The following is a 13,675-nucleotide window of genomic DNA, read 5'->3' as shown; positions in this document are numbered from 1 at the left end:
GTGGTAAAGATCAGTCACTGATATAGTGCTGCTGTGAAAATGGACGAACGTCGTCCTGCTGTAGTGGGAATTCCGCTTTACATATCACAGTCGTGTCCACGTGTGTGTACATGTTACACACACAGCATAACCGATTTACATTCAGGAGCACGCTTGTCATGTTTGGTGAAACTGCACGCGTGCGTCTAATATCCGGTGTCGTGCTGCTGGATACCTGCAGAAATACAACACAGTTACATCAGTGCAGCTTAAGAACATATACAACAACAGTTCTGTCCACCATCTTGATAAATCCGAGGATGATGATACCTACAACAACATCCAAAACTAATAGAAGGAATTACATTTCATTGTTGGAAACAACAAAAGGCAAAAGGATTTTTTTTGGCAAGCCAGGTCCATAAACACATAAACACATGCAATCAAATGTCAGTCACTGTTCATTACATTATTCACGTTGAAGAAGGAGCCAAGAAAAAAACAGAAAAAAGACATCATCACAGCCTCTCAAAAAGCCATAGAGTGTAATTATGTTTGTGGGTGAAAGCAGGCTAGATTGATTATATGCATTTACAATAATGAGCTGTCAAAGCATTATTACGTTACAGAGCCATCAAAATCTTGACATAAATCATAATTCATTCTGCCTTCAGAATTTCCGATCAGCCATACTTTGTGTTGTTGTCAGAGGTTGTGGTGTGACGCCATCCCAGTTTCTTCAGGGATTCACAGAGGGTTTTTTGGTTTTTTTTTATATGCACGGCACTGGTTGGTTTGGCTCCAGGGCAGATGACTCTTACCGACCTGCTGGAAGCTGTGAGGTAGACAGACAGTGAGGGGTGTGTGGGGGCTGCAGTGCCGGGTAGGTTGAGTGTCAGCGCCGCTCCTGCAGAGGATTTTTTTTGCAGTGCGGAGCCCCCGACTCTCTCTCCCCCGCCTGATTGGTGTGGCTTCATTAGCAGGGGCTGCGGCTCCTCCGATTAGCAGTAATTAAAGAGAGAAATCAGAGTGCTCGCCTCCAGTCCAGACACAGCCAGTGTCTGTCAAGTGAGATTGCCATGGAACAGATCTAGACTTCCTGGCCGCATGCCACTCCACAGTCCCCCCTCGTCCCTATAGTCTGAGTCTGGAGAAGAGGTATGGAGTGTTGGCGTCTGTGCCAAGTTACCCTCTCAGTAACCCCCAGGGTTACGCAGGCACACACGCCTCTCCCCATGGGTGCACGCTGGACCAGCGTTGTCATGGTGATAATGGGGGAAATGTTAAATGAAGACACTGATGGCAATTTATGAGGCTGTGGCCGCGTGCATTTAAGGGAATACGACCCTTCGCCTATCACGCACAGCCTCCTGTGGTGCCACATCTATATCTCCACTTACACAAGCTGTGGCTGATCACTGGGGCGTGTGCTCAGGCAGGCGGTCTCAATATGCCGCGGGTCCACCAGCCACGCGGTGCAGTTGGCGACACATGGCGCTGATTGTCCAATCGAGTCGATCCAAATCAGAAATGTGTATGGTATTCATTTTGTCTAAGCTAGAAGAATCTACTAATGTCTTGAGAGGGATTCTAATGGAGGCTATTTAAATACAAATTGTATTACGGAGCCTGTAGAATCCAAACAAGATTGAATTATGTGTTTTCACACCAGTAAAAAAGCGGAAATGTGACCATAAAAAAAGCGTTGAATACCATAATGTGTTCAGGCTGCATTGCCAACCTACCATCAATACTCTCCACTGCAACCGGGACCTGGCGATTGGTTTTCCAAATACTTGTAAACGGTTCCTGATCTAGTCGCCATTAAACAAATAAGGATTGAAGGCATCATATTCAGCAGCAGTTTAACTGCTTCTGAAAACAGGCCAAATTTGTTTTTAGTGCAGTGCTCACTTCAGGGGGAATGCAAGTGGATTGACCATCTGGAACACGGGCTTCTTTTCTTTTCTGCAAGTGTAGCTTCTCCCAAATCCGAGTCGTGAAAACTGTCTGTCGTGAAAGAAAATGACCCCTCTTCTTGACGTGGCTCAACACGCAGCAATCTCAATATTTACATTTTACAGCTGTATGGTAGCAGACACAGCATAAAAGGCTGCAGACCGATCCCTGTCATTGTAGATGTGTACGACCTGATACTGCACAAGGCACCAAGTAAGTAGCTGAAGGAGCAGGTATGCAGGCATCATGCAACACATCATTGGTCGGAATCCGTTTAAAATGGGATTACGTCAAGTTATGAGGTCATATTTTGGAACATTTTCGAAGCAGCTGGTCAGAACACACACACTAAACCCTCATCTATGGACTGTATTACAACAACTACTACAACTATGATGGAGTTGGATATAGAGAATTAAAAATCAACAATCATGGTGGACAAAAATCATGCCATAACTCTCTCTCAAATGACACAAGAAAAGGGAAATACATTTGTATAAATAAGTACTTATTTTAGGTGTGGATACAGTCAAACATGTGTGTTTTGTAGCTAATGATGCCATTAGCTGATGATTATTTTTGGCTGCACACTAATTGTTGTGGGAAGACACTCATGTTAAAGACATGGATCTATGCAGTGAAGCAGTTGAGGGACAATTTCTTGTCTCAGGGTCACAGCAGCATAACTTCTACTTATGTTGTCTTTATCTGCTACAGGTACGAATGGCACTTGCACAAAAGTCGACTTGGACATAAAGAGCAACATCATGCACTTGGATTATTGTACGTCTGTCTTGACTTGAGAGTGCGTACGAATAACTGGACTTTTTAACGCTTTGCACAACTCAAATACAGCACCACGGTGGTTTTGTGGCGAATTCAGTGTTTCAGAGGCTTTCAGATGGTTTGAGGAGCCAGGTATGAGGAGGACACATCCTGTTGAACCTATGAAGTCACACTGTGCTCTCCTCTGAACACTACTCTTTGTTCCCCCACTGTCAGTTTCAGTATCAGAGTCTCCCAGCCAACTAAGTCTCTTGTGACTGGGGTTTCAATTATGAATGCTACCTTTGACTACCTCTGTTATTCGGCGGCAGCCCACATATCCCTGCCTGCCACCACTCATGTGTGACTTGATGTATTGTCTCACTGTTTTCCCCCCTCTTTCAAAAATTAATTGCAGTTTTATCTCTCCCCAAGATAAAAAGCCTGCCGTGAACATAATAGTCTAAAAGTAGTGTGGGTTCTATTCAAACAAAACAATTAAAACCTTGGTGTTTTCCTCACTGTTTTGGATTAGATATTTAGTGGCAGTTCTTTTATCTCTTAACACAATAGAATGAAGCATTACCTTCAATTACCTTTTAGGATCGGGTTAGATTTTAGCAAACTCAGACCTTTCCTCTTAATATTTCACCTTTAATATCCGTCACCAAAAACTATCGTATATAAGCTACATCTTAAATAAGGACTGTGATTAATGCAATTCTCAAGACACATCTTCGCAGAGACTGAGTTGACTTTCCTTTCATTTTTTAAAGTCAAGTGCAGTTTCTGAACTTAGTTTGACTAATTCTGGCTGACATTTTAGAAAATGTGAACCTCACCCTTGTCAGACATATTGCTAATGTCAACACAGCTGCAGGTAGGAGAGGACTGTTGAGTCAAATCATTTGAGTTTTCGAGACCTTTACACTCCTTGGACGTGATGCATCTGGCTCTGGGAAAAAAATTGTGTGATTCTTTTTCGAGTAGCATAGAAAAAGGAGTGGGTACCGAAAGAAAAAATAGATTCTCTGATTCATTTGAAAGACCCTGTACATTCTGCCCTGATAAATTAATATCACAATCATGCGTGTTGTTACTGCTCAGCCAAGATAACAGCTTAGACGGCAGATTTAGCATCTATGATGTAGAACAAGAAATACTTCTACCACTTTTAAGATGCTCTGGTGTCTATTTTAATCATGTACAATGTCAGAATTGTGTACAAATTGCAGCATTAGTTCTGGCACAATCACCAAGCCAAATTGATACAGAAAGTTAAATATAATCTAAATATCAAATCATTGCCAAATCAAATCAAGACATTGTGAATTGAATTGATTCAGGAAATCAGTAGCAATACCCAACCCAAACATGAACATAGGAATCATGTCCTCTGTAGGTAATCAAAGTGTCTAACACTAAAGCTATAGAAGCCTCGAAATGTCCGTCTGGACATGTTTTTTTTGCTTATTTTAACCATAAAAGGGCCAGAACTTTCAACATCTGGCAGTTATTTACAATGTACTGCATGTTAAAACAGTCTATTATAACAATTTAAAATGTAGACAAACTAAAAGTTTTATTTAGAACCAAACAATGTATTTGTACACAAACACCAGACAAAAAACTGGAAACTACATACTCTTCTCTCTGGTGACAAAGACGCTGATTTGCCGGCTTCCTGCAACAGCACGAGTGAAATTACCGTAATAACCACCATTTTGGCTTTGACGTGCAACTTCTCAGCTTCCAGGAACCGCTGGAATGTTTCCGATAGCACAAACCGTCGCGTAAATGAAGTAATGCAAAATGCTCTTGCACAAACGTGTCGCCTGTTAAAGGGTTAAATAAAATGCTTGACATCTGAGAGCGTATGGTGAGCATTGCCCTCTTGTGCCTGCAGCAGCCAAGTCTGCAGGATCAATCTGTGTCTTATAGTCTTTTATTTGCAGCAGAAATTGACTTCCTTTCAAAAAAAAAATACAATGCACTACAATAACGTTGCTTTTTCACCACGCGAAGAAAGTGCAGCTTGATTGCTTGTTTTTGACAGAAACGACTAAAAAGTCTGAGGCAACATTTGATTACGGTGAGTATTCAGTAGGTTCTCACCAAAGCTCATTTGCAGCTAAATGTACACACAAGGCTGTCGAGATGACTGATGAAGTGTTTGTACAGGTGGTTGTCACTTCTAACATATGTTCCTGTCGTTAACTCCTACAGTTGCATCCGACTCAAAGTGTATAAGTATACGAGCTGTCACACACGCCTGAACAAAACATTAGTCTGATTTTCTTCTGGGAAGAATTGACATGTGCTGTATGCTGCAATAAAAGAGCAACGATGTATAGTCCTATGTCAACCGCATGGATGTCAGTTACTGGCAATTCGGATTCTTGAGTTGTTTGAGCAGCTTGAGCAGAATTGAGAAGCCGCTTTCAACTATTTCTGTCTGATATCGAGGATCTATGTTTTAATGTATATTACACGTGAGTCACAGGCCTTGGCAACAGTGTGGGTTGATTAGCTTGGATGGCAATTAAGTGAATTCAAATGTATCAGAAAGAGCTAACGGCTTTGATAGCCACGTAAGCATCTATCTAACACAGATAAATCCATAATTAAAGTACAACTACAACACACAGGGTAAAGCGGGTTAAGAGAGTGCCTTGAAATCTGCTTTAATTTGTTGTCATCTTCGTATAGATCACAACATTTCACATTACAGACGTGTATGGGTGTGATTTCCTACTCGAGGCTGTGACGCCACAGCACTGCTCGAGTTTGAAGTGTGTGTGTGTGTGTGGGTTTTCCCTCTCTGCTTTAAATATAGTCGAGATGACAGGCATCGAATTTACCTTGATGTTTACTGCTTTTCAACTGCTTGGCACTGGCACTGCCTGGGCTGGGATTCATATGCGAACAGGCCCTATTTGAACAAGCAAATCTGAGGGGGGTGAAAAAATACCAAAATGACATGGCTGACACACACATACACACACAATCTTTTGAATGGTTCCTCTCAGAGCAGGTGATGAGCATGAGACAGAACAATTCAAATGATCCAAGTAAAACGCAGAGATGGGACCATTTTTTGTGTGTGTGTGTGTCTTTGAACGGCAGCCACCGCGAAACACGGTGTCTCTCGCTCGCTACCTCTCACACGCACAGCAAGACACAATGCATTTAAGATGTTCACCTCACTGTCAAGTTCCGGCACCTTAAATGATGTTAAAAGGGTGAGAGCAAAGTGTCACCTTTTATATTTTTTCTTATCTTCTGTGCGAGCGTAGCTTTATGACTGGCAGCCAAATGCAAACTGCTCTGTGCTCACTCACAATACACCAAAACTGCATCATCCACAGACTGACAAGAAAACCATTAAACCCCCAGATGAGACTCTTCCTAGTAGCACATATCTTGTAATATCTCGACAGGAATAATAACAATAATAACATCTGGTGAATCCGATTAAGAAGAGGAAGAAAACAGAACACCCAACTGTGTTTTGTTTTGCATACATTTCTCCCTGCAATACAGTTTGAAGCTAATCCTCCGACACCTTCCCAAGTGGAGCCGCGGCAACAGTCTTGCTCGGATATTATGATGAATAATTTATCGCACCCCCATTTCAAAGGGCTGAGCAGAAATCCCAACTATTTTTGGTGTCGGGCGTTCGTTAAGACTGCAGGTGCATGTCAGCAGTTGTTCTTGTGCCGCAGTGCAAGCGGCGCCAGGCGCCCGCTTATTATCTCTATCGCGTGATTGCCGTGATGTGTTCCAGTGCTCGACAGATACACTTGCCTCCATGTCCTCTGGTTCTTCCCTCCTCTATTTTGCTGAAATACTGTAAATGACCTGCGCTGGCCTCTTTGTGCCCTGCATGGTGAAGATGTCCAGCCGCTGCACGCGCGGGTGAACACACGCACAGATGTTGTGGAGGTGTAATTTACGCAAAGAGTGGTCCACGATCACCTGTGCGTGTGTATTCAAATTGCACACACGTGTAAGCAGTTGTGAAAGTGTGCAGGCAAACACACCTAACCTAGATATTGTGTCTCCATTCCCTGTTCCTCGACGTATGTCTTTGCGCTGCCATCTCAGGTGCGACACTTGATCCTGACATTTGTTTAACATTCCTCATCCACCTCTCCCAGCGACACAGCGAGGCGCCGAGTATCTCCTCCTCGCGCTGTTTAAACACACACTCCATCTTTTTTCCCCTTTATTAGAAATGTGAAATGTCTCATGGAGGCAAACACCGGAGAGCAGTCAGTGCAGGATCGACGACAGATAAGCACGGCAGGACTCGTGGCGACTGTTTCGAAAACATGTGTTATCCCGAGGAAGCAGTTACCGGAGGAACACGCACACAAGGCGTGACAGCATCTACAAGCGTCGCCAGTGACCATGAGAGTGACTTCAGACTGTTCCTGCTGTTTGTCTGCTCGTGGAGGGTCTTTTTTAGTGAAAGTGAATCGATGCACGTCAAACCACCCCGGTGTGATATCCATTAGCGCCGGCCTCGCTGGAGGATGTGACATGGGTTGTGAAATCGTACTGTGCTGTGCGTAGTAGTGACTGAGGAGTGTGAAAATGTGTCCATTTTACGCAGAGTTCAAGCGCAAGGAAAACAACAGATGTCAGAGTCAGACGTCACTTCAAAGAGCGGAAGGGGACGGCGTTTGATGTTTTCAGGGTTCAGGTCGCACTTGTTTGGGATGAGTGTGGATTTAGATGCGGCTGAAGGTTATTTCATGTTCCGCCTTCTTCACACTGAAATTAGAACGTATGCGCGGGATTTCTTGAACCCGATCCCACTACAAACACGAACGCGCTGAAAACGAATGAAATGTGACGTCACAAATGCACGGGAGACAAAAGAACAAGAAGACAATACAGTAGTTCCTGTTTTGTATCTTTTACTTTGCATTGTGCTGGATATGACGCCACAATCTGCATCGCTTGCAAAAATGAAGACGACGATGACGAAATTAGCGTGTCCACCCAGGTCTTGCTCTCCCACTGATGCCGACTGCAGCCAAAGGAGCCGTTTGACCCGGGATTGAGTGCAGATTAAACACATTCCCACAGGTCAGAAACATGTTTAAACCTGGGATTGAGGAGGCTTCTTTTTTGACCAGTGGGTTCTGGAATAAAAGGGAGAACAGGACTCACCTCAAGCTCTTTAGAGAACATTGTAGATACTGTATGATCGTATGGTTGACTTAATGTAAGGACTGATTTTCTGGGGATTAACTTCAGGGCCCACTATTTCTTTCTTTTGGTAATAAAAACCACTCGGTGGCAGTCATGATAAAAGTCTCCCACTCTGCATTACTCCTGCATCCGTCCTGCATTAGTGCGACAACGCTCACTCACTGCAGCTGGTTCTTTCTTGTATTCAAATGCTGCAAGATAAAAAGGGGAAGGGGAAAAAAAAAATTGCCTCTCGAGTGATGGGTGGCTGGAACATTTTCGCGCCCTCTGGTAGGCGAAAAACAGAATTTGTATTCTGAATAATTCCTGATAAATGAGTGTGCAAGTGTGCAGAAAGCATGACCTGAGAAGTGTCACTCCTGGGGGCAGCTAAGAGATGAATAAGGAAGGATCAAAGTCTTGTTTTTTTTCAGGAAACAAAAAAACATTTTTTTTTGCGACAGTGTCAGTTCTGCAGCAGCATTGTGCGTCGGCCGTTGTAGTTTTTTCTTTTCTTCTTTAATTGTTGAGTCAGTTTGAGCATGTTCTGCTGCAGATTTCGTCCCTGCGGGCCGCCTGGTTGGCTCTGCTTTTCTTTTTTTTGTGTCGAGGGTGGGGTGGCGGCGTCCGATGCGGCCGCAGACCCAGGCTGGACAGCGAGCTGGTTTTTGTTCTCCCCTTCACATTGCCAACTCCAGCTGTCACACAGAAGGACAATGGAGGAGAGGGGGGGGTGCTCTCTGAATGGAAAAAATAAACTGGAGAGCCCCCGTCACACAGCCCCCCTCCCCAGGACTCGTCATCTGCATTTGACAGGACCCCCGTTCTCATCTCTTCACCGCCCCTTTTCTTTTTCTTTCTCCTTTTTCTCACCCTGTGCTCTCCATAATCCCCCTTTCTCTCTCTCTCCCTGCTAACTGCAGCTGTTGCTCTCCATTGGATCATTTTTTTTTCAGACTGATTGCTAATTAGGAAAGCATTTTAGTGAGTTATACCTATAAAACTTGTTAAACTTGCAATTTCCCCTCTCTGTTTTCTTTATTCCAGGCAGATCTTTGGGGATCAGAGAGAGCAGCCAATTATGCACAATTTACTGAGCATGTTTCAGACTGCACCCAATCTCCCATGCAGCATTCATATACTTTACAGCTACTATACTGTGTGGTAGCCTCTTGTTATAGCGCTCACTTCAGCTTTGAATATAGAAGCCTACTTTGAAGAATAGACTGCCCCATCTCCCTTATTCTGCTCACATAACTGAATCCCTGGGAGAGGGAGCAGAGGAAAAGGAGAGCCTGAGAAAACAGCAATTCACACACCAAACACAGAGACCCCTAGTAGCTCAACAAATGAGTGACTAGCCCTATGCCCATTCATATCAGCCCCTCAGCCCGCAAGCCTATTAGCCAGGCATCGCTCCTTGAACATTCACTGTCGACAACATGTGGAGGCATCGCTATAGCAACCAGTGGATATGACATGTGCAATGGACGGGGACTCCTGAGCTGCTGAATATAAGGAGGGGCTCAGCCTTAACTAAACGATCGAGAAAAAAAAAACCTCAACCCCACCACCACCTCCCCATCTCTTTTCATTGGCACAGAGGCGCTGAAAGGACTCACTAGTGGGGCTTCTGCACATTCTTCCGAAGCTCGGAAAATCAGGCGGGCATATCCCACATTCTTCTCCCCTTTTCTTAGTCCCTTCGACTCGCTCTTTTATTTTTTCTCCCTCTCCCTCTCTTTTTCTTCATTCTTCTCCCCTTTTCTTAGTCCCTTCGACTCGCTCTTTTATTTTTTCTCCCTCTCCCTCTCTTTTTCTTCATCTTCGTGCTGAAGCCGCGCTCTTTTGTTGGCGCAGAGGAGACGCACAGCGCACGCAGGAGCCTCGCACACGGGGGAACTTTTTTTGGAGAAGCGGACTGATGAGTGAGTGAGTGAGTGTGTGAGTGTGTGAGTGAGTGGGCGGTCGGGACGCACGGCACAGACGCGTCTTGGAGCTGCTGCGCGTCTCGGGCGTCAGTGGTTACACCGACATGCTCTCTGGAATACAAGAAGAGGCAGCAGCAGCAGCAGCAGCAGCGCAATCCGCCGTTTGCTGCGCAATGTGCGCTCCTCTGCGCCGCAACATGGATCTGGGTAATTATCTCCGCGCTTGTCCGTGTGTGCGTCCTGTTTGGTGCCGTGTTCACTGTGCAAGTTTGAAATCATTTAATCGCCCTTGAAAACTTTACAGTACAATCCCCGTTGAAGGTTGAGTGAAAAATTAATGTTCATGTGCTGCAGGTTATTTATTTGTAGCAGATGTGGTTTCATCAGGGTTTTTTTTTTTTGAGAATCGAAGATGCAAAATCCTTTTTTTTTGGTGTTATAAAATGTGAAAATCCTCCTGCAGATATTGATAATGTAGAGGAAAGAATAGTGGGTGTTGAAGGCACGCGCTCTTCGGTGCGCACATCTGGCTGCAGAGGACAAAGTTTGTGTGCAGGTTCATCTTTACCTGCTGTTGTCCGGGAGCACTTTCAGCTCATAAACCCTCACAACGGAGAGCTCGTAAATCCGCTCTGTGTTTGCATAATTTATACTATTTTAATCACGCGCATAGGTGCAAAATACACATGTGTAATTATGAAATGTTACATTCTTCTTTGTCCATTTTTTCCAAAGATTCTGTCAGGAGTGAAAGATTCATTCGTGCAGTTTATATTTTATTTTTTTGTTAAATGTATTTGTTTCCCCCTTCCTCAAATGAATGGGTTTTTTTTTTTTTAAATTCTGTTTGAAAATAGGACTTCAGAGCAGTGTCTGCCTTTTTTTTCTTATATCAATTTGACAGATGAGCTCAGTATTTCTTATTGGTGAGATAGAAACGATGCATTTTTGCATCTCTTTTTTTTTGCGGGAACAGATTTAATTCAAATCCAGAATTGTAACTGTGATCCTGTTTTTCAAACCTTGATGTTTGGGTGTTTAAGGTTTGGCTGTTGGTTTTAAGAGGACTTTCCTTTTGTATTAAAAAAAAAAAAAAAAAAGGTATTGTGATGTGAGTGAATGGATGGCCAGCCGCCCCAACAACACCTCTCTGCCTGACCTCTCCTCTCCATCATTTGAATAATCCAGAGCACCCGATATCCATCTGCCCCTTGTCTCTCCCCTTAGATTGGCTAATTCACCAGTCTGAGCCAATATGAATAGAAGAGAGAGAGGTAGAAGGGGGGAAATCTGTCAGAGGCAGAGATTAAAATCTTCACTGGGTATGGCTCTCACACACAAAGCACAAATAGCAATATATGGAGATAAATGAAAAATGCACTTAGTGAAGTTTGAGGAAGTCATTTGATTGGAGGGAGAGTCAAACAAACTGCACCGAAATAAGGTTTTAAATCCTAATTTTTAGTTGTTGCAAAATCCAGTTTATTTTCTCCAGTCTGTTTTAATTTAGACAAATGAGTTTTTGAATTATGACTTCCTTCTAAGAAAAGAAAAACATAGTTGTACTATTAAAAATAAATATATAAATAATAAAAAAAGAAAAGCCACTGTGTAGTGCAAAAGTGTGTATGGCCATGAATGTAATCCTTCACATCTTCTAACATTTTCTCCCTCATTCTGTTTGTCCTCTGGCTTTTATCCACACATGCTCTCGTCCTTCAAATCCTCCTTTATTCCTGCACTACATTTAAATCCTCTCTGCTTCCACGGTGGAAGTACTTTTAATTCAAGTTGTTCACCTGAACATATATATATATATATATATATATATATATATATATATATATATATATATATATATATATATATTTTTTTCAAGAGGATGCACAGATAGTAGAGGGCCACATATTTAATTAGATTTGATTAACAAGCCTTTCCCTTTTCTTTTTTCCTTTATTTGGTTTGTTTGTGGAAAAAAGAGAACATTGTATGCAAAGGGAATAGCTTGCATTTGTTCTCAGTGCTGGAAATAGGTTTAAACAGGCTTGAACTAATAGGTCTATAGGGGGCACTTTGGTGTCGGTGTTGAGCCACGACATCGATGACACACACTGTGCCTCACTGACATTAAAACGTGTTGAAATACTACGTGAAAACAGACTCTTTTTTATCGTGAGTCTAGGTCAGACGAGCCCTGCGTCGCGCTCATTTCTAAATGTGATTGCTGTGTGTTCATGTGACGGCTGAAGTGCACAGGCGAATCACTGGATCGAGGCCATCTCTCCCCTCTGTGCTCGTACACGAGCCTCTTCAGAGCTCTCAGTTGTTGTCTAACCTCTTAATGCTTGATTGAAACGACATCCTCGAGCCTCGGCAATTACAATCAACAACAACTGTCATCAGGCCCCACGCACTAATTGAGCAGACCTGGGCATCGGCACCACCTTCTGAAAAGATGGGCAATTATGAGGCACAAGGTCAAACAACACTGTTGCTGGTCTGAGGTTGAAGTGTGTTGTTTTGGAAATGCTTTAACAAGACGTAGGCATCTTTCAGCCAGACCATTAAACACCTCAGGCTAAATGTCAGAGCTCCACCATTTTATTTTATTTTTTTTTTCCCGTCTGAGTCGTAGATTTAATTCACTTTCATCAACCATCAACCTTTCAATATTGCAAGCAGACAATTAGGAGTCTGCTGATGTATTTATTTGTGCTCTGTTATTGATATTGCCCTTTTGTAGATGAGCTATAGCCACTGGCATGTATGGAGCTGGTTAGAATTAGATCAAAACTGTGAAGAATTGCCTCCTTTTCCTGTCAAATATGGCTCTAATTATTATTATATTTATTTAATTTGAGTAAAAATGTGCTGGGCAAAAGTCTTTTATGTGTTTGAGAGTTTAATACAAACTGTCTTCATCAGTCATTTAAGTAAATCTTTAACAGTAGCTATGCAGTATTTCTCATAGCTTTTGTGTGGCTGGTAATTGAACACTACATATATATATATATATATATATACCACAATATAACAGGTTTAATATATTCATATTATGTTAATGCAGCAGAGACAAACAAAGGATTCCTGTGAATCCTTTGGCCCAAATTTGCAAAATCTTTCAGTGTTTTCCACAATTATATTGTTTCTGACCTGACGTTATCACAAATAATTAGCGATTTCGCCCCGGCCTAAATTATGAGCTGCAATGCTGTAAGAATCTCATGAGTTATTAACACATAGAACACTTATTTTAACCTACACTGATTAGAAAAAAAAAATCTTGGTGCTAAATGGTGTTACAGCACATTAGAACCAGGTCTACCATGATGCAGTGAGACCAACACTATATACCTTCCTGTGTGAATGAACGTACAATGTGGGTGAGAATATTTGAAAAGGCCTTTCTCTCCAACCAGTGGGTGATGTATGAAGGTCCAGTCTGGGCTACTTGTGTCTCTCCAGTCCCCAGTAGCCATTATGGCTGTGCGAATTGGGCCGAGGCCTAATCCAGGCAAACTCGGGACCAGAGGAGCTAATTAAGCACAAGCTTTTAGTATCTCAACCTCCTGTAGCTGCACAGTGCCAGCTCGCCCCCATGCCAGCACTAAATGGGGTTGTAAATATCTATAGTGGGGAGCAGTGTGGAGAAAGCACTGGACAGGGGCTTGGTAATAGGGGGTGACTGAGTCTGAATGCACATTATAAGGCCAGTGTTAGAGCTGGCTAATGAGTGGGGCTGGTCAGACAGTGGAGGAGGTGGTGGGTGGGTGGGTTAGTGGGTGGGTGGAAGGAAAAACAGGGAGGAAGTGGAGGAAGGTGAGAAAGCACTCGCAGCA

General features: G+C 43.1%; 1 protein-coding gene across 2 annotated transcripts in view; it reads left to right on the top strand.

Annotated features, from left to right (window-relative positions):
• ptprn2 (protein tyrosine phosphatase receptor type N2) overlaps positions 1 to 13,675 on the top strand; it is a 127,486-nt gene that overhangs the window by 89,013 nt on the left and 24,798 nt on the right. The window lies entirely within an intron of this gene.

This window comes from Solea senegalensis, linkage group LG1 (assembly GCF_019176455.1).
Source record: "Solea senegalensis isolate Sse05_10M linkage group LG1, IFAPA_SoseM_1, whole genome shotgun sequence".
NCBI classification, from domain to species: domain Eukaryota; kingdom Metazoa; phylum Chordata; class Actinopteri; order Pleuronectiformes; family Soleidae; genus Solea; species Solea senegalensis.
This window is presented reverse-complemented; position numbering and strand designations above follow the sequence as displayed.